The sequence below is a fragment of the Meles meles genome, chromosome 16, assembly GCF_922984935.1.
Source record: "Meles meles chromosome 16, mMelMel3.1 paternal haplotype, whole genome shotgun sequence".
In the NCBI taxonomy this organism is placed as follows: domain Eukaryota; kingdom Metazoa; phylum Chordata; class Mammalia; order Carnivora; family Mustelidae; genus Meles; species Meles meles.
In genome coordinates, this window is record NC_060081.1 from 31,041,918 (window position 1) to 31,059,730 (window position 17,813).

Here is a 17,813-nt window from a genome sequence, read left to right on the forward strand (position 1 = left end):
GTGCCCGGACTGCTCCCATTGGACAGCTCTTGGCTGGAGCAGGATTGGCTGCAAACTGGAGGGCCTGGTGATAAATTTGGGGTCCCTAGTTATATAATGATGAGGAGTTTCAAGATGGCAGAGCCTTGAACCGAGCTCAGTGCACAGTCTTGAGCCCGGCCATGTGAGGGCCGGCCAGGGCCCAGGAGACCCTTGGCTCTCCTTGGATCTTCTGGCTGGGGACGGGGTGCCAGGGAGCTCAGGCATGGGCATCTGCCAACACTTCTCCTGAACTGCGGGAAATGGTTGTGGGGCTCCCAGCACTAGTCACACAGGGCAGGGCTGTCCTCTCCTCTCTCCAGCGGCCCTGGGGGTGGGCCCCACCTTGCTCTCCTCTGGACCTTTGTTGGAGAGGCTTTAGGGAGGGGTGGGCAGGCTGTCATGAACAAGGCAACACTTTGGAGGCAAAGTAAAACAAAGAAATGTAACAGCCAGGAAAGGAAGGGCAACGATTTGTAGACCTTACAAAACATTCAGAAACACTACGAGCTGGAAGGGAACCCATGACCTTACTGACACTATCTGGCAGCTGCAGTAGCAGAAAGATTAATTTGTGGATTGCTCTGTTCACGCATCCCACAAATATTTCCCCAACGTGTGCCAAGTGCCAGGCCCTGAGTACGGCAGGGAACAAGGCAGCATCTGAGAAGCCCACAATGCTTCTCTGGCCACCCACCAGGGATGGGACAGAGCCTCCCTACACAGACACTTAGAGGTAGCCCATTATAAAACAAACCCCAGAAAACAGGAGGGATGTGTGTTTGTCTGGATTCTGAGTAGGGGTAGGAAGTGTTTGCTGAACAGAAAAGCCTGGAGTGAAATCAGAAAGGAAAAGACATTTGGATTGGGAAAAAGTAAAGATTAAAAAACCTTTTGATTAAAGAAATGTTTTTCCACTGAAAGGTAAACAGATTGGGAAAAAGAACTGTGATAAACACAACGGAGAATTTCTCAACTTTAAATACAAGGAGATGATGTCGGTGGGTGAGAAGAGGGGCCAGAGCGAGAAAGGAAACTTAACAAACAGCAGATATTAACTAATGGGGAAAACGTGCAGTTTTATGGGTAACCAGGGGAATGACCTGAAAATGGTAATTTTCCACTTTTGTCGAACCAGTGAAACAAACTGTTTTCTTCCCCTTGTAAGCGACCTTACCGACCACTGGCCCAGTACCTGGCGAGCTGGCATTTTTACGTGGTCTGGAGACGTGCTATAAGGAGACACAGAGGAAGTTGACGAAATCCATCAAGCACCAGAGCAACTATTCTGTGCTTTCACTCAGGAATTCCAGGTCCAGCCCTCCGTGAACGGAGAAACGGGAACGTGGACGGGGTCTTACTGGTTGCGCAGTGGGGAGGGCGTGGGCCCGGCCTCTCTGGTGCCCCAGCCCTGCTGGGCCTGCACCTGCTGGTCTTTCCCACCCGCCGTGCTCCCGTCCCCACTTCACCCACACTGAGTGCAGGACTGAAGTGGGGCCCGTGCACGACGGACATGACTCACCAGGTGCGGAGGAAAAGCCATCTCACAGGCTGGCCCTGCTCGGGGTGACTTTCATGTACTGACTTACCGAGGCCCAGCTGTGTTTAAAGTCTTTATTTCATCCTTCTTAACCCCGTACTGCCGGCGCCTGGCTCAGCCCGAGTGTCAGATAAGGGACCTGCTAAGCGATCATCATGCCTGATGCTTGGCGGCAACTCGCCTGCTGCCCACAGTGCCGGGAGCCTTGGGGCTGGGCTGGGGAGTGGGTTTAAGGGGGAGCCCCAGGTGGCTGCCAGGAGCCCTGCCGGGGCAGCTGCGTGATCGCCTTCATCCAAGGCATCCTTCCCTCTGATGTGTTCGCTTGCCCCTGGATTGCCCTTGGCACAGTGTTTCCAGCGTAGACAGACCCTGTTGGGAAGCTCCCAGTCACTCCTCATGGTGCATAAACCTGTGTGATCATGTTTTTAGGGCCAGACAGAGGGAGCTGTTAATTTCATGTGCAATTTAAGGGAGAGCTGTTTGCGGCCAAGTGAGACAGCCAGGACGATCTACCGCCTGGCCTGTGGGCTATCCGGGAAGTGGTTTTGTCTGTTTTCTTTTTTTAAACCGACGAGCCTTTTTCTTCCAGACATAGGAAGTGATGAGTGGCAGCTGACTACCTGTGTGTGGGAGAAGGGCCTTTGCGCTGGGAGCCCCAGAGAACTCCCTTGCAAACGTAACAGGCTCTGATTTTCTTTGGCTGACAAGAAAGACCACAGAGGGAGGGAACCAAGAGGTGTCGATGCCTAGGGCATGGTGGCCGTGGATGTACCCCTTGTGCTCCGAGGAATTTGATCCGCTCCTTAGGAACTGGGGGTTCATTCATTCCTTGCCCATTTGCCAATCTTTGGTCCCAGAGCTTTGACGCGTGTCTGAGGGTGGCCTCTCCCAGCCCACGTGCCCTGTGGAGGGTCCGCATAGCTCAGGTGCCCATGTGGGACGCTGCCTGGTCCAGCAGCACCTGTCTTTCTGGGACATGGACATGGCATGGGGGCGGGCCTGTGATCGGACCAGGCCGTGAGGGGGTTCAGCTTCCAGATGCCTGGGCCCGAAGCTCCTCCTGTCTGGCCCCTGGAAGTGATGCTTTAGGGAGCACAGAGCTCAGAGCTGAGAGAGAAAGCAGGTCCCAGGGACAGGGGTCACAGCGGGTAGAAGCTGGCCCAGGTCTGGGTTCTCAGAAGCACACCGAGTCAGCGGAAGCAGGCCGGGTTCCGGTTTCCAATCTCGTACTGCAGAAACAGGTGCAGGGCATGAGCAGTGAAGGAGTCCAGCACCTGCCCGGGGCCAGGCAGGGGGAGGCGGGTGAAGGAGCCCCGGGCTGGACCCGTTATCTAGGACGTCGTGGTCAGTCCCCAGGGAAGGCTGAGCGTTTCCGTGGAAAGATGCTCCTTCAGAGGCCTCGGTGGCGAGGGGTTCTTGCGGGTGGAGGACAAGCGTGCTGCTCCCCTCCCTCCCGGTACCAGCCGGTCTATGAGGGCGGGGACGGGTGCGTGGCAGGGAAGCCATGAGAAGAGAAGTGGAAGCTCAGCTTCCAAGCGGAAGGGTGTTTCCAGGTAAGGTTTCTGATGCATCTGCATTTTTTCAAAATCTGTTCCATCGGGAGAGGTTACAAAAAGAAAAATCTGGTTTTCTGGAACATCAGGGGTGGAAAAGACCCTGCTCCTCGCAGATGGGGACCGCCGGTCGTGAAGTCGATAATCCGAAGGCTAAGCGGAGTTTGAGAAAGTCCTAAACCAGACTCAGGAGCAAAACAAATGTGTTGTCCCAGCGGCACAGAGGAAAGCTTCGGCTGGAAGGGAGAACGAGCCGTCCGCGGCCTTACCAGGTCTCGCGGCCTCTCACCCGCGCCCGTGCACCGTATGCGGCGTCTTCTGAGCCAGCATCGCATCATCTGTTAAAGGAAAAGTGGACATTTCTCAGTGCAATTAACTGAGTAGGAGGCCACGGTGTTGCTGACTGCCGGGAGTGGGGTGGGATCCGACAGGCGGGCTAATTGATGCTGGGTGCACGTTGACCCGACAAGGGCATGAAAGAACCTGGCACCACATGCCCTCGCTTGGCTCCATGGGGCGGGGTTCTGTGAGCTCCTGCTGGACGTGGGTCCCAGCAGCCCCCCGGGGTCTAGATGCGGGTCCTCAGCGTCCCCCTTGGGTGAGCACGGCATCTCACCTGCACGTTCCCAGCCTCCTGCAGAGAACAGCTGGACGTCTCTGGAGGCTCCGTTATTTCCAGAACTGGGTGCCCAGGCAGCAGGGTCCCTGAGCACCTGGGCTGTACATTCTGTCAGACCGTGCCTCACCTGGCGTGTGGGTGAGTGAGGCCGGACCCCCCCCCCCGTGGGAAGGGGGCTGCAGCCGCTGTGCCTTCTGCTGGCCGACCCACGCGGCCACAGGCCCCGTCTTGGCTCAAGACTGGCTTTCTCAGCCTACGAGCACTGGACAATTCTGGTTTAGGGTGTCTCTGCAGGATGCCCAGCATCGTCCTCGGTCTCTGCTCACTCCGTGCCAGTGGCAGCCCCTTCCCCAGTTATGACAACCAAACACGCCTCCAGACATGGCCCAGGGTCACCTGGGGGCAGGTATTTCTTTGGCCAAGAACTGCAGCTCTAGATACAGGGCTGGTGTTGGTCCGGAAACTGGCCCCATCCACAAAAAGCAAGGAAAGCGTAGGTAGATGCCGGTAAAGAAGCGGGGGTGCTGCCTTGTGAGGCCCGGCGTGGGTGGCCGGGAGACGAGGAGGGCCTGCCCTGCCTGCAGAACCTTGAGTTTGCAGAGAGGCCTGGACTGAGCTTGGCCACTGTTCGGCCCACGTGGTCTCAGGGCCACACGCCCTGTTCAGGCTGAGTCCTTGGGAAGCTCCAGATGGGGGGTGGGGAGGGAGGCTGGGCAGCGCCGCCGCCCAGGGGCAGCGGAGGGGTGAGGGGCCTCCGTTTCCTGGGCCTCCGTTGCCCGGGGGTCAGCTGGCGGGCGATGGCTCTAGGGGACCCCCTCGCGACAGCCGACCAGGGAGGAACATGTTTGAGTCTCCTCGTGGGTGTCTGTCCTGCCAGGCAGGGGGCAGTCTGCTGGCTTCCTATGAGGGGATAGGTCCGAAAGTCGCATAAAAGTGGAATGCCCGTGGCATTTGGGGGAAAAAAGAGAATGTCCCAGTTGTGCCTGCAAGGGGAGGCATTGGGAGCACTTTGCTGGCGGGTTGGTTCCCAGCGAGCCTGAGGGGACGGGTGCTGCCCCTCGAGGGTGCTGCCCCGAAAGAGTCCCACCATCTGGGCTGCAGATGGTTTTATCTGGACCTCACGTGAGGGGCGAGGCGTGTATGCTTGGCTCTCTGCATCTGCGCAATGTCTTCAAAAACCAGCCCTGGACACCCTGAAGACAGTAAGAATACTAGCCCTGGTTCCATCGTCTGCCTTCGTGTGTGTCTCTCTCCATCAGGGTGAAGCTCCGGGACTTAGCGTGGAGATGACCGTGGTCCCCACAAGGGAAGCAGTCTTGTCCCTTGTTGGGATCCACCCAGATGTGCTATGGATGATTTAAAAACCTAAGTGTGTGGGGCGCCTGGGTGGCTCAGTGGGTTAAGCCACTGACTTCGGCTCAGGTCATGATCTCAGGGTCCTGGGATCGAGTCCCGCATTGGGCTCTCTGCTCAGCAGGGAGCCTGCTTCCCTCTCTCTCTCTCTCTGCCTGCCTCTCTATCTACTTGTGATCTCTCTCTGTCAAATAAATAAATAAATCTTTAAAAAAAAAAAAAAAAAACTAAGTGTGTGAAAATTACTCGCATTCCCTTTGCCTTTGTCCCTAGGCTTATCTCTTGGAACTCATGTTGTATGTCTCCCAAGGAAGCCTGTCCCTCCAGTAGCTTTATTCCTGGGTGGCGAGTGGGCCACTGGGTGCATGTTGGCAGGGTGGGAATGTGCTGTGTATGGGACCCGGCAGAGCCAGAGACATGCCTCCAGCCCGGGAAGATGGGGGTCTGTGATGATTGAGTTGGGGCACCTGCTTGGTGCCCAGCACCCAGCGAGGAGATTGTGAGTTCCGTAAGGCCCAGAAATGAGCCCAGCCTGTTTTCCTTTAGGTGATCAGTTACTAGTGTGCGTTTGGGATAGGGACGAAGGCCCCAGATGTTCACTGAATCACGTCGAGTTTACAGTGTGCAATGTTTCCTGTACTCACTCATGTACTCATGCAGCACACATCTGCTTGTCCTGTGCCTGCCCCTGGACGTGGGTGGGGGTTGGGGGATGAGCAGAAGCCCCCTCGTTGGCTACCGTCACTGGTCTCACTGCAGGTCCTGCTGACGGGTGCAGGCACGTGTTCGGGGCAGCAGGACACATGGACATTTCTCATGCTTCCCAAGTCGGATGGTTGGGCTGTTGCCGATTTCTTTCACCGCTGTGCCAGGAGGTAGGGCCAGATCACGCCATCAGTGTGTGTCACCCCGGCCGACTGACATCGCACCTGCCGTTCATCCATCGGCGGACTCTGGGTTCTTTCTGGGTCCTGGCTGTAGTGAACAGCGCCGCGGTGGACCTGGGAGTGTGGATGTCTTTGAGATCCCGATTTCCATTATTTTGGAGAAGTACTGGAAGTGGGATTGCTGGATGCTGTGGTCAGTGGTGGCCGCCGGCGGCTGGAGTGGGGAGCGGGGAGGTGCCGTCTGCGGGAGCGGAGCTGCGGTGGTGCAGGACGACTGTGTTCCAGGGCTCTGCCACCAGGCGCTGCAGTCGGCGCGGCTGTGCACCTGGAACTTGGTGGGAGAATAGGTCTCCTGCTGCGCGTTCTTTCTGCAGTTATAAAAAGCTGTTTTTGCAGTGCCTCGGGGTGGGCCGAGGTGAAGGCCGGGATGGATTGGGGCTCTGCGTGGCTGATTCGGCCACACCAGAGGGTTCCCAGGAGGGGCCTTGAGTGGGCTCCCGAGCCTCTCGGGGGCTGGGCGTGTGTGTCCTTCTGGCTCCTTGTTTGGTGCTGGTGTTGGCTCCATGGACACTCAGACAGTCATTCAGCATTTTCGAGCTTCTTCGCGTTAGACGTCGCTCTCACAGGGACTAACGTGGTGCTTCCTGTCCTGGGAGCTCGAAGCCCGGGGCCAGAAGAGCCCCCGCCCGTGAAGGGAGAACTTGAGCTTGGCGAGGGTACCATGAAGACCGCAGGGCTGGGATGGACAGGAGACAGGGTCAACCTGGAGGCTCTGGCCTCTTCCAGGGGCTGGGGCGGGGACACTTGGTAACTCCTCGAGTCAGACTGGGGGCGGGGTCCTGTGTGCATCCTGTGGGTGGAGGCCAGGGATGCTGGCCAACATCCTACAGTACCAGGATGCCTCAATACAGAATTATCCGCGCAACGTGTTCCTCGTGCAGAGCTTCAGAAAGCCCGGCTTTAGCTGAGTTCCAAAAGATGAATAGGAACCAAGTACACGAAGAGGGAAGCAAGTTTCCCATGCCAAGGTCCTGTGGTGGGGGGAACATGGCTGAACAGGAACTGGAAAAATGGCCATGTGGCTGGAGGGGTGGGCACCGTGCTTTGAGAAAGGGACATGTGGGTGGGAGACTTTGGGGAGTGGCCTCTGGTCTGGCCGGTGCGCTTGCCTTGTCTGCCCCCAGCTTCGTACTCACTGGTTCCTCCAAGGTCCCAGACACCAGCGTCCTCCATGAGGCAGTGTGACCTGGCTGGTTAAAAACTACAACTAGCCTCACTGCATATTCTCAGAGAGAGAGGTGTGGGGTGGGGGCGGGGTGGGGTGAGGGCTCTGTGGTCTCAACGGGGTTGATTGAGGTCGGAGATCTCTGACATTTATTTAACTCTGCAAATTACACCTGTTAGTGTCCTGGGAAACGAATCTAGTCTGCTCGACAACCTAGGGAACTGCAGCTTCCCTGGGGAGCACAGAGCGGAAGCATAGCTGATCCCGTGAATTCTGAAGGTGATCACTTTTTCACCAAAAACGCCACAGTCATCGCAGCCATTTTGTTTTTCTCTTTTTCCAGGTCTTCTAAAATGTAGGACTTTGAAATGCTGATGGTGCTAAGATTCTCTTAGCAGATTTAGAAATATGAACAGTTGTACGTGTGCATGTGTGTGTGCGTGCATGCATGTATGTGCATATGTGTGTGCATGTGCAGGCAAGTGTGTGTGTGTCGGTGTGCATGTGGTTGCACGTGTGCCTGTGGCTGTGTGTACACACACGTGTGCATACCTGTGTGTGCATCTGCACAGATAATTGCATACATGCACATATGCGTGCACATGCGTAGACGTGCATATGTACACGTCTGCATAAATGCGAATGTATGCACATGTGTGCAAGTGCACGTACCTACATTTGCATGCACATGTGTATGTATGCGCATGTAGGTGCATGTGGGCATGTGTGTGCGTGCATGTTGTGTGTTTGCATGTGTGTATGCAAGTGTGGTTGTGTGCATGTATGTTACTGCGTGTGCATACACGTGTGCATACATGTGAATGTGTGTGCGCATTTGCATGCATGTGTGTGTGTGTGCATGTGCATATATGTGTGCGAACGTGGGGATTTCTACCCAGAGCGAGTTGATCTGGGAGACGCTGTGTGACTTCCTGACTCTTGACCATGCTGCACGCTGACACCTCCACGCAGACCGTGTGGAGAACACAGGGCTCCTGGCTCTGTTGCGTCTGGCTATTGCCACGACTGGATGGTACAGCCACACACTGGTGTCCCTTGACAAAGGCTGGTCCACGTGAAATGTCACATGGTGACATGGTGTGCCCCTCAGGATGAGTCCTGGGGTTCATGATAGGCCCCCTCTTCCATACTTGGGACCCCGTCCTGTGTGTCCCTGCAGTAGGTGAGGCCCTGGTATGGGCTGAGGCAAGACGCAGCTGTGCACTGAGTAGCTTTGTTCCCAGAGTCCCACACCCCTTCCGGACGGGGGCGCGTGCCAGCCATGCAGTGTGGTGCCTTCCCCCCTGCCTCTCCTCAGGGTAGGGTTCCGGACAGAGCACTCACCCACAGAGCGAGACAGGAAAGCACGAGGAGGAGGCGGCCCAGCTGTGTTTCAAGTGCAGGGAGGAGGCTGGAGGCTGGAGGGAGGCTGGGGAGGTGAGACGTGAAGGCTGGGGAGGCGAGACGTGGAGGCTGGGGAGGCGAGACGTGGAGGCTTGTCTCCACGGAACATGCTCTTCCTGAGCACATACCTGGTGAGCTCCGTGTGCAGGGCAGGACGCAACATGAGTCAGTGTCGTCCCCTTGATGCGCTGGCCAGGCTGTCGGGAGGTCGGGTCACCTAGGTGCATCCCTCAGATACAGACACTGGGCCCCAGCGCGTGTGGGGTTGACCCATGAGGGCGAGAGGTGGGTTCAAGTCCACCTGGGGAGCCCCACGTGTCCACCCACACCTGCTGCCCAGCATGCCCCTCGCCTCCCAGCATCCGAATGTTAATAAAGGTTGGTAGAGGCAGGTGGGTGCCAGGAGTGGGCAGGGTTCCCCGCGACATTGAGCTGTCTGGGAATGGACCGGAATTGCCCAGGTGTCCTGCTGTCCACGTTGAGAATGATCCCTGGCATGATTCTGGGGTGCTGGGGAAAAGGCAGGGTCAGTCCCCCTCCTCGTCTTGGCCTCTGCTGGAACTCTCCAGCATTCCTGTGTCAGCCTGACATGATGAAGGTTTGGAGGCTCCTTGTGCAGGGATGGCCTCAAGTGCCCACGCCCTCCACATTTGCGGATTTGTGGGGAGAGACCTGTGCAGTGGGGTGAGTCTGAGCACCGGAACAGCAGTGCGTTGAACACAGAATACAGCAACACGCTGATTCTGATGTTTGGGTCCCGTTGACGCTGTTGTGTGTCCCGGGCCCAACAGCCCCTGTGCCCAGAGGCGGCGACTAGCTGAACCAGCCGGTGTGCACGTGGGTCGAGCCACCAGCTCCACCAGGCCATCTGAGCTCATTCTAGATTCCTGAATGGGGACCATGCGTCACATGGACTGTGGCTGTCCTGGGTCCTGGTCCCCAGCGAGGCTGTGGGGCAGACGAGTGGCCTGCCTGTGTAGGGGCCTGGTTAGCAAAAAGAAGTTACTTGAAAACCCCGGATATAGGGGCGGGCCAGGCCAGATAGCCCTATTCAGTCAGAGGGGTGTGCATATATTAACTGTGGTAGGTTGAAATCCGATTGGCCACCTGTGTGTGGGCCGGGCTCCACCACCACTATAAAAGATGGTCTGTGAGGCTGGAGTGGGAAGTTTTTTTTTTTTTTTTTTAGCAAGAGCAGCGGCGCCACCACAAGCGGCGCCGCCCTGGCCGGCGCCGCTGCCAGTGACGCCGCCCTGAGCCAGAGCATCAGCAGCAGCAACAGCAGCAGCGCCGCCGCAAGCAGCCACGCCACCTCGGGCAGCGCCGCCATCAGGAGCAGCCTCTCAGGAGCCAACGGTGCAGCCACACCGGGAGTGGGTCTGTGGTATGGTGAGGGTGAGGCAGGGAGCCTCCAGGAGGGACCCCAGCGACTGGGAGGCGGTGGTCCCCAGCAAGACTCGGGCACCTACCGGTCAGTTTGGTTTCTAATGCAGGTTGGTTTCTAATGCAGGTTGGTTTCTGATGCAGTTTGGTTTCTGATGCAGTTTGGTTTCTGATGCAGTTTGGTTTCTGATGCAGTTTGGTTTCTGATGCAGTTTGGTTTCTGATGCATGGCGCGAAATAAAACTTTGCTTGATTTTCGCTTTGTATCAGTCTCGTTCCTTTGATCACGGACCCTAACACCTGCCACATGAGTACCCAAGCCTCGTGACCTTTGGTATATGCAGACTACGTCTGCCATAGATCTTTGGGGCCTTTCAAAGAGGCTCATTGCAATTAATTCCTCTCTGTTGGGGAAATAGCGAACTCGAGACATGGAGGGAGAGGGAGGAGCTCACAGTGTGCCCCACCCCTAGCCAGGGCCTGCTTTCCTGAGGTCACGGGATGATGGTCGCTCTGCTGTCAGCACCTGGAGGGAGACCACAGAGGCATTTATAGCTGGAACCTGACCCAGCACGTGTTCCACTTACCTCTGTGGGAAAACCCGTTTGTCCTTGCCCACTGCCGCTTCCCTGGGACAATGTGCGAGATGCTGGACAGGCTTCAGGATAGCCAGATGTCCCCGGGCCTGCAGGTGCCAGTCCTGGAGGATGGTTTTGGAGGGATCATGGTGCCCTGAGGCTTGGGGGATCCGTGATGGAGGCTCTGTCTGTGCCGTAGGCCCGGGAGACCTTCCTGGAGGAGCTGGGATGCCACATTGGGACTGAGTGCATGGGCATCTCCAGGCTGCTCTAACACATCACTGTGTGTTGGGCGGCTTCAATGACAGATGTGGTCTGTCCTGCGACTCTGGAGGCTCTTCGACTCTGGGAAGTCAAGGTGTGGGCGGGGCTGTGCTCCCTCTGGAAGTCACGGGGGAGGGTCCTTCCTGCCTCTCCAGCTTCAGGGACAGCCAGAGGCCCTGGCGACCCCTTGGCCTGGTGACCTTCCCTTGGGCCCCCACATCCCTCAGCACGCGACCTCCTCCCCATGGCTGAGAGGACACTGCCTCCAGATTTCCCTCTTCTCACGGGGGCACCGCTCACTGGATTGGGGCCCACCCTAACCTGGCACGGCCCACCCTAACCTGGCGCGGCCCACCCTAACCTTGTGCGGCCCACCCTAACCTGGTGCGGCCTCCTCTTCATTCGGTCACATCCATAAGGACCGTATTGGCAGAGGACGGACGTCCTGAACTTCCAGATGGACCTGAACCTGGGGAGATGTTGTTAACACAGCGTCCTGCCCCTCCCTGCATGTGGAAGGGGAGCAGAGGGAGAGTGGCTGGCACCCCGAGAAGGTGTACCCTTTCGTTCTCTGAGAGCTTTGGGCCATGGATCTCTCTAGAAGGCCATCAAATAGGGAGATACGGGATCACTGGTGAGCTTTTCTCTTCAATGTAGAGGAAGCAGCTCAGTGAGTCCTGGCTTCTGACACTGGGCTCACGGGGCACGGGCAGGGCCAGAGTCTGCCGGGGCCTCAGATCAGCCGCAGGAGCTCTGTGCCCCTCCCCCCGGGCCTCTGCGGAACCTCAAGGAGACAGGCGGACAGGAGCTGTGCCCGCTTCCAGGCAGAGTCAGCCAGCAGAAAAGAGGACAGTGGGCTTGGGGGTTCGGGGGCCTCCTGGCATCACTCCTGTGTGGATCACTCCTGTGTAGATCACACACTGTCCTGTGTGGGTCACAAATAAGGGGGGTCACTGAAAAGAGCAGCCTTGGCTTTCGTGTTCCTCACACGGAGTCTCTTGAAGCTGATCAGGGGACCCCGACGTTCCCAGGGTCCACATCACATCCGCATGAGGAAAACCCACAGACACACTTCCCATCACGTGTGAAGCTGCTCTTTTAAATCCCGTGAATGTTCCCTTACCTGCAGACCGCAGTGCCTCGGAATTTCTCTTTTCTGACAAAAGGTGAATGAGGAGTAAGACTGTGCAGCATCGGTGGGGGGGTCGTGTGTGTTTCAGGAGGGATAGGAAGTTCGGACTGGCAGCGGCCTATGGCGTCAGTGTGTCTGGGACCGAAGGAGCAGGTGTGGAGGGATAGAGTTTGTGTCTCGCAGTAAGTGCAAAGGCCCGGGAGCGCTGGCTCAGGTTGGGGAGAGGCATGCACAGGAAGGCGGGTGCCGTGCTCTGTCCACAGGCGCGTCCTGGGTGTATGAAGAGACGCAGGTGCTGGTCTTCTCTGCTCCACGCGGCTCTTTCCGTGAAGCAGCCACAGCCATGAGCTCTGTAGGGCTGCCTCTGTGAGTGTCAACTGTCTTGGTCAGGAAATTACCAGAAAACCTCGACAAGGCCTTTGCTGCTGTCACAGCTGTTTCATCGGACAGCTTGAACCTACTTTTCCACTGTGGTGCCTGGTCCACACAACGCCGCGTCCCCACACGCCCACTGCCCCATGGTGATGGCGCCATTGCCAGCCCGTCAGACATCAAGTGGCTGCTTTTCTGAAGATCCAGACAGACCCCAGAGGGACACCGAGCAGGGGGGACTTGCTGTAACGATGCCGTCCCCTTCTGTTTCCAGACAGCAACTTGAGGGGACAGATACAGTGAAGGGACGAGGTCACCCCTTTCCATTCCTCTCGTGGAATCTTTGTGTAGGTGGTCGTGAGGGTCCCTTCCAGACCCCTCCCATGAGTGACTTGTTTTAGGAAGGGCTTTGCCCAAAGTTGAGCGTGTGGAAGGTTTCCGTGAATATGTATCAGAAGCATAAATGAGTGAGTGACATGTTTTGAACTATATTGGCTCACTCATGTAAAACTGCATGCATAACAGAAAGCTAGATGAGGAAAAAAAAAGGATTATTCTCATGAAATACACAATTCTCTCTCCAATGTGCCATGTGGTTTCCGAGCGCCATGGAAATGCAAGCCTGTTTGTTGTCTGGGCCAGTTGGAGGGGGTGGGTGGGCGCCCGAGCATGTCACAATATATGGAGTAAATGACCATCTTCCTACGATTCCGCATAAGGAAGTGTAATCAGTATTAAAATTACACTGACTATAAAACTTGTCTCCTTGGCCCAGAAGGCTTCTAGGAATCCTGGAAGGTGCCGTGGCTGCCCAGGGAGCAGGCTGTGGGCTCGGCATTGCTGCGTACGGGGTGAGCGGACTTCTTCCCGGAGCGTTCTGGGGTGAGAGCATTTTACATATTAGGTCACATGAATCAGTCACAAAAAAATGAGTGGCTTTTCACTTCCTTGCAAGAAAAATTTATTTGGTTTTCAGTGGCAAGAAGATGTCACCAGACACAAGGCATGTTGCTTCTTATGACTTGTCATCGCAGTAATCCGCCAGCATATGAAGGACCGAGAGATGGCCGGCGGCAACGACCTGGCCGTTCCTGCTGCCGCCTTCCTGTGTGTCATTTCCAGATGACTGGTTTGTCCACTGCGGCTTCACCGCCTGGAAGGCTTGGGACTCGCCGTGGCCAGATGAGAGTGGCCATCCTGCTCCTTCTCTCCCTGAGGGGTCCCGCAACAGGGGGGGAGGGGGTGGCCCTTCGGGCCCTGGGGGTGCTGCCTGGCCCCGTCCGCTGGAAGTCTAGTTTATCTGAGAGATCCATGTGCCCAGAAGCCACGTGAGGAAAGACCGTGACATTTGACTGTGTGACACTTAATGTTCCTGACTGTCGAAAGCGTACCGCTCAAGTTTTCCAGAAAAAAATAGGCACTTGGGGAAAATGTCTTTACTATATTGGACAGTGCTTTAATAAGTAAAGTTCTTTTTAGAATCAATGAGAGGAGACCAGGGGCTCATATTGGTGCAGACGGCGGGGAGGGGTAGTTGAAGAAGCAATGGCTTCAGGCACCCGCGGTTCACGGAGAAGGGTTTTAGCTGCTTGAGCCGACTTCCAAAGGTGCTCACGTGCACCACGACGCCGATGAAAACCGTGATGCACCCTTTCTCTAACTGGGTTGGCAGGGAGGAAAAGGGGGTGCGGGATGCGGAGGTGTGGGGCTGTTGGCCCTTGTGCAGGTGGCTGGTGGAGGTTTACGGTCAAAATTCCAGAGGTCATTTGACAGCGTCGGCTATGGTGCTGTGGACACAGCCCGTGGTCCACAGCACCTCCAGAAACTTACCCCGCAGGTGCTCCCAGGCAGCCGTCTTCACCAGCGGGTTCTGATCACTGGAACTGGAGACGAGACCAGTGTTCATCTGCCAAGAACAGTCTCAGCTCGGGGCACCTGGGTGGCTCGGTGGGTTAAGCCTCTGCCTTCAGCTCAGGTCATGGTCCCAGAGTCCTGGGATCAAGCCCCGCATTGGGCTCTCTGCTCCGCTGGGAGCCTTCTTCCTTCTCTCTCTCTCTCTCTGCCTGCCTCTCTGCCTTGTTGTGATCTCTTTCTGTCAAATAAATAAATAAAATATTTAAAAAAAAAAAGAATAGTCTCAGCTCGTACGGAGCAGGAAGCCAGGTGGCCTTCATGGTTTGAGGGGGTGGGATCTTATGAGCCGCTGTGGGATTTTGACTAGTTGTTCATGTCATGTGAAAAAGCAAATTCGCAAGATGTGTATTTGTTGGGGACTCTCTTGGCTGGTGTCTGTGCTTGTATATGTCCATGGAGCGTTTTCAGAGGGTATAAGAGAAGCTGACACGCCTCTGTGGAGCAGGGGTGGGGAGCCGGATGAGAAGGGGGTGTTTACTTCCTACCTTAGACGGTTTACGTGACTCTGAATTGGTTTTTAATGAAATTGCTAATTTAAACAGCAGTTTGCTGAAGGAGGAAGTGAGGCTTTTCTAGGCGGTGCCGGCGGTGGCCTGAAGTCCCGTTATACTCTGTAAGTAGTGGAAATAGTCACGTGCCTCATGCGTTTTGATTCACGCCCGTGTGGGTCACGACATGCTGGGTGGCCTAGAGCTTGAGGGGTGGGCAGGCGGGCGATGTGCTTCCCGGCCCCCCTGGGCATGCACAGCTGCAGTGTCCGCAAGACCATGAGCGGAGGTGGTCATGAGGCAGTCCACCCCTTGCTCTCAGGTGCGATGAGACTAGAGCCCCCCTTCTCCCACGTCCACCGTCTCTCCCCTGTGCCAGTCCCTGTGAAGGCATCAGAGGTGGGGGTGTGTTTGCCTCCCGGAGATCCTCACTCACATCGGCCGACCCTGGATGGTCGCTTTGGACTGTGTGTCACCAGAGCAGCCGAGCTCTGGCTGCAGTGACAGGAAGAGAGTCTCATCCCACAGCCCCACCCCAGTGCCCCAGGGCATTGTCACTTGCCACACCGGCGGGGGTGCCACGGCTGTGCTGTGGCCCCATGGTGCTGCCTGGACAAACCCGTGTGGGTACGGCACACGCACGCCCTGGCAGGACGCCCCCGTCCCCATGATCAGGGTCACCACGTGCAATGCCTTGTGAATTTGCTTTTTTCACTTAAGATTAGTTATTGATCGAAGTTCCACGGCCGTTCATAGAGTAACGCCTTGTTGCATTTAGTGGCTGCTGGTGTCTTGCCCTGTGGGTCTCAGTACTTGGCTATAGCAGCTCCCGCCAGAGAGGGCACAGGGAGTGGGAGTTTCCTAGTGGGGATGACCTGGGGCATCCAGGAGTGTATCCGCAGAATCCATTCCCAGAGTCAGAATGGCTGGGTCCAAGGCTGTGTGCATTTTCCACCCTGGTGGACGTTGTCAGTGGCCATCAAAAACATCCGCTCCTGACCCTCGCTGCAGGAGAGATCTCTGCCGGCTGGGCGGTGGGGAGGGCTCTATGCCTCCGTCCCCCCATGCTTGGTCCGGGTGCACCCTGCCATGACCGCTTCTACACCATCCCCAGAGTCCTCCTTCTCCTCCTCCTCCTCCTCCTGTCTTCCCCTCCGCTGGGACGACCTCACGCCCCCACCGCTGCCCGAGTCCATTGCCCACAGCAGTCCCAGGGACCATTTAAAAAGCATGAATCTTCTGGTGTTCCTGTCCGACCTGGCTCCATTGCGCTTGGCAAACCCAGGCACACCCTCACCATCTGGCCTGGCCCCAGCACGTTTCCCCAGTCTCTTCGTGCCCCCCACCTGGTCCTGTCTATTCCTCACACTTGTCCAGCTTGTCCCCAGGAGCTGGAATATTCTCCCCAACTCTGGCCACGGCTGCCTTTTGTCCTTTTGTCGTCCATATCTCGGCCCATGCCCACCCCCGGGGTGAGGCCTGGTGTCAGCCCTTTTGCTGTTTTCATATCTTCTAGTACTAATCTACATCTGAAACCATCTGGCTTCACTATTTCTCTCCCCGCCTGGACCTCGAGGCCTGGCTGTCATCCTTAGCGGTGTCTGGCTAGAGGGGCCCTTGGTCAGCATTTCTCGAGGGCAGGCATAAACTCTTCCAAGAGAGCCGAGACTGTAGGCCCCACATGGGACCGTGCTGGTGTCTGTCTGCTTTCCTGCCATGTATCTGCAGAGCCAGGTCAGGGGCCGGGCACTAGTCGGCCCCAAGAAGCTCTTCCCTGATGGGCAGAGGCCGGTCCTCGGTGGTAACACAGACACACCCAGAAACTATGCCATCCATGCTGAACAGGGACAAGACCTTCCCACTTGCTGCCATTACTGTTCTGAGTGCCTCAGAGCCTGCTGGAATGTAGGCATGTCTTAGGGCCTCCCTGGGGAGAGGTCGGAGTGCAGAGCCAAGTCAGCGAAGTAGCGGAGGAAAATCCCACATTTCCAGGCACTGAGCTGCCCCGTGGCTGTGGGCTCAGAGCCACTGGGGCTGGCTGTGTCTGTAGAGAACCCAAGGCTTCCCGTGATGCCAGCCCACCAGGCGGGGATCCTGATATGGGGGGAGGGGTGCAGAGCACTGAGCCCACCTGCGTGGGGTCAGAGTCCCCATTGCAGCCATCCCATGGGACCCTCTGAGCCAAGAGGTGGGTACCTCCGCATTCTCCTTCCTCTCTGACTGCAATTTAGGGGGGTGAGGTGGTTCTTGATGTGTCCCAGGGGCCAGCAGCTGTCGTGGGTCTCAGCGTCATCTGCTGGGCTGTGTGCCCTCAGACTGGCTTCCCTCTGCCGTGGGGATGGCCCAGGGCTCAACCTGCACATGGGCTCCATCCGTGCTAATGCGGGGACTCTGGCAGGCGGCCCCTCCCTCTGTGAAGCCCCGGGCTCTTCACTCAAGCATCTCATGGCAAGAGATGGGCTGGGGCTGTCCCTCTCTCTCCCTGCGGTGGCCACAGCCCTCCTGGGCCCCACCCTGTGGTCTCAGACACCCGCTACTCCGGGACAAGCCTGTGACCTCAGTGCTTATCACCACACGGATATGAGGCTCTTTCCCTTCCCCCACCGTCCTGCCCAGCGTCTCTGGAAACAAAGCCTCAGCCCCTCCTCTGCGCCAGGGAGTCTGTATTTTTGGGCGAGGCTAAACTTGTGTGTGGAGAGGGGAGTGCTGTCCTGCGAGGCCCGCCTGGGTGGAGACCGCTGGCAGGGATTTCGAGAACAGGTATCATTTTTTTTTTTAATTTGTTTATTTGTTTATTTACAGCATAACAGTGTTCATTGTTTTGGCATCACACGCAGTGCTCCATGGAGTACATGCCCTCCCTATTACCCACCACCTGGTTCCTCAACCTCCCACCCCCCCCCGCCCCTTCAAAACCCTCTGGTTGTTTTACAGAGTCCATAGTCTCTCATGGTTCATCTCCCCTTCCAGTTTCCTTCAACTCCCTCTCCTCTCCATCTCCCCATGTCCTCCATGTTATTTGTTATGCTCCACAAATAAGTGAGACCATATGATACTTGACTCTCTCTGCTTGACTTTTTTCG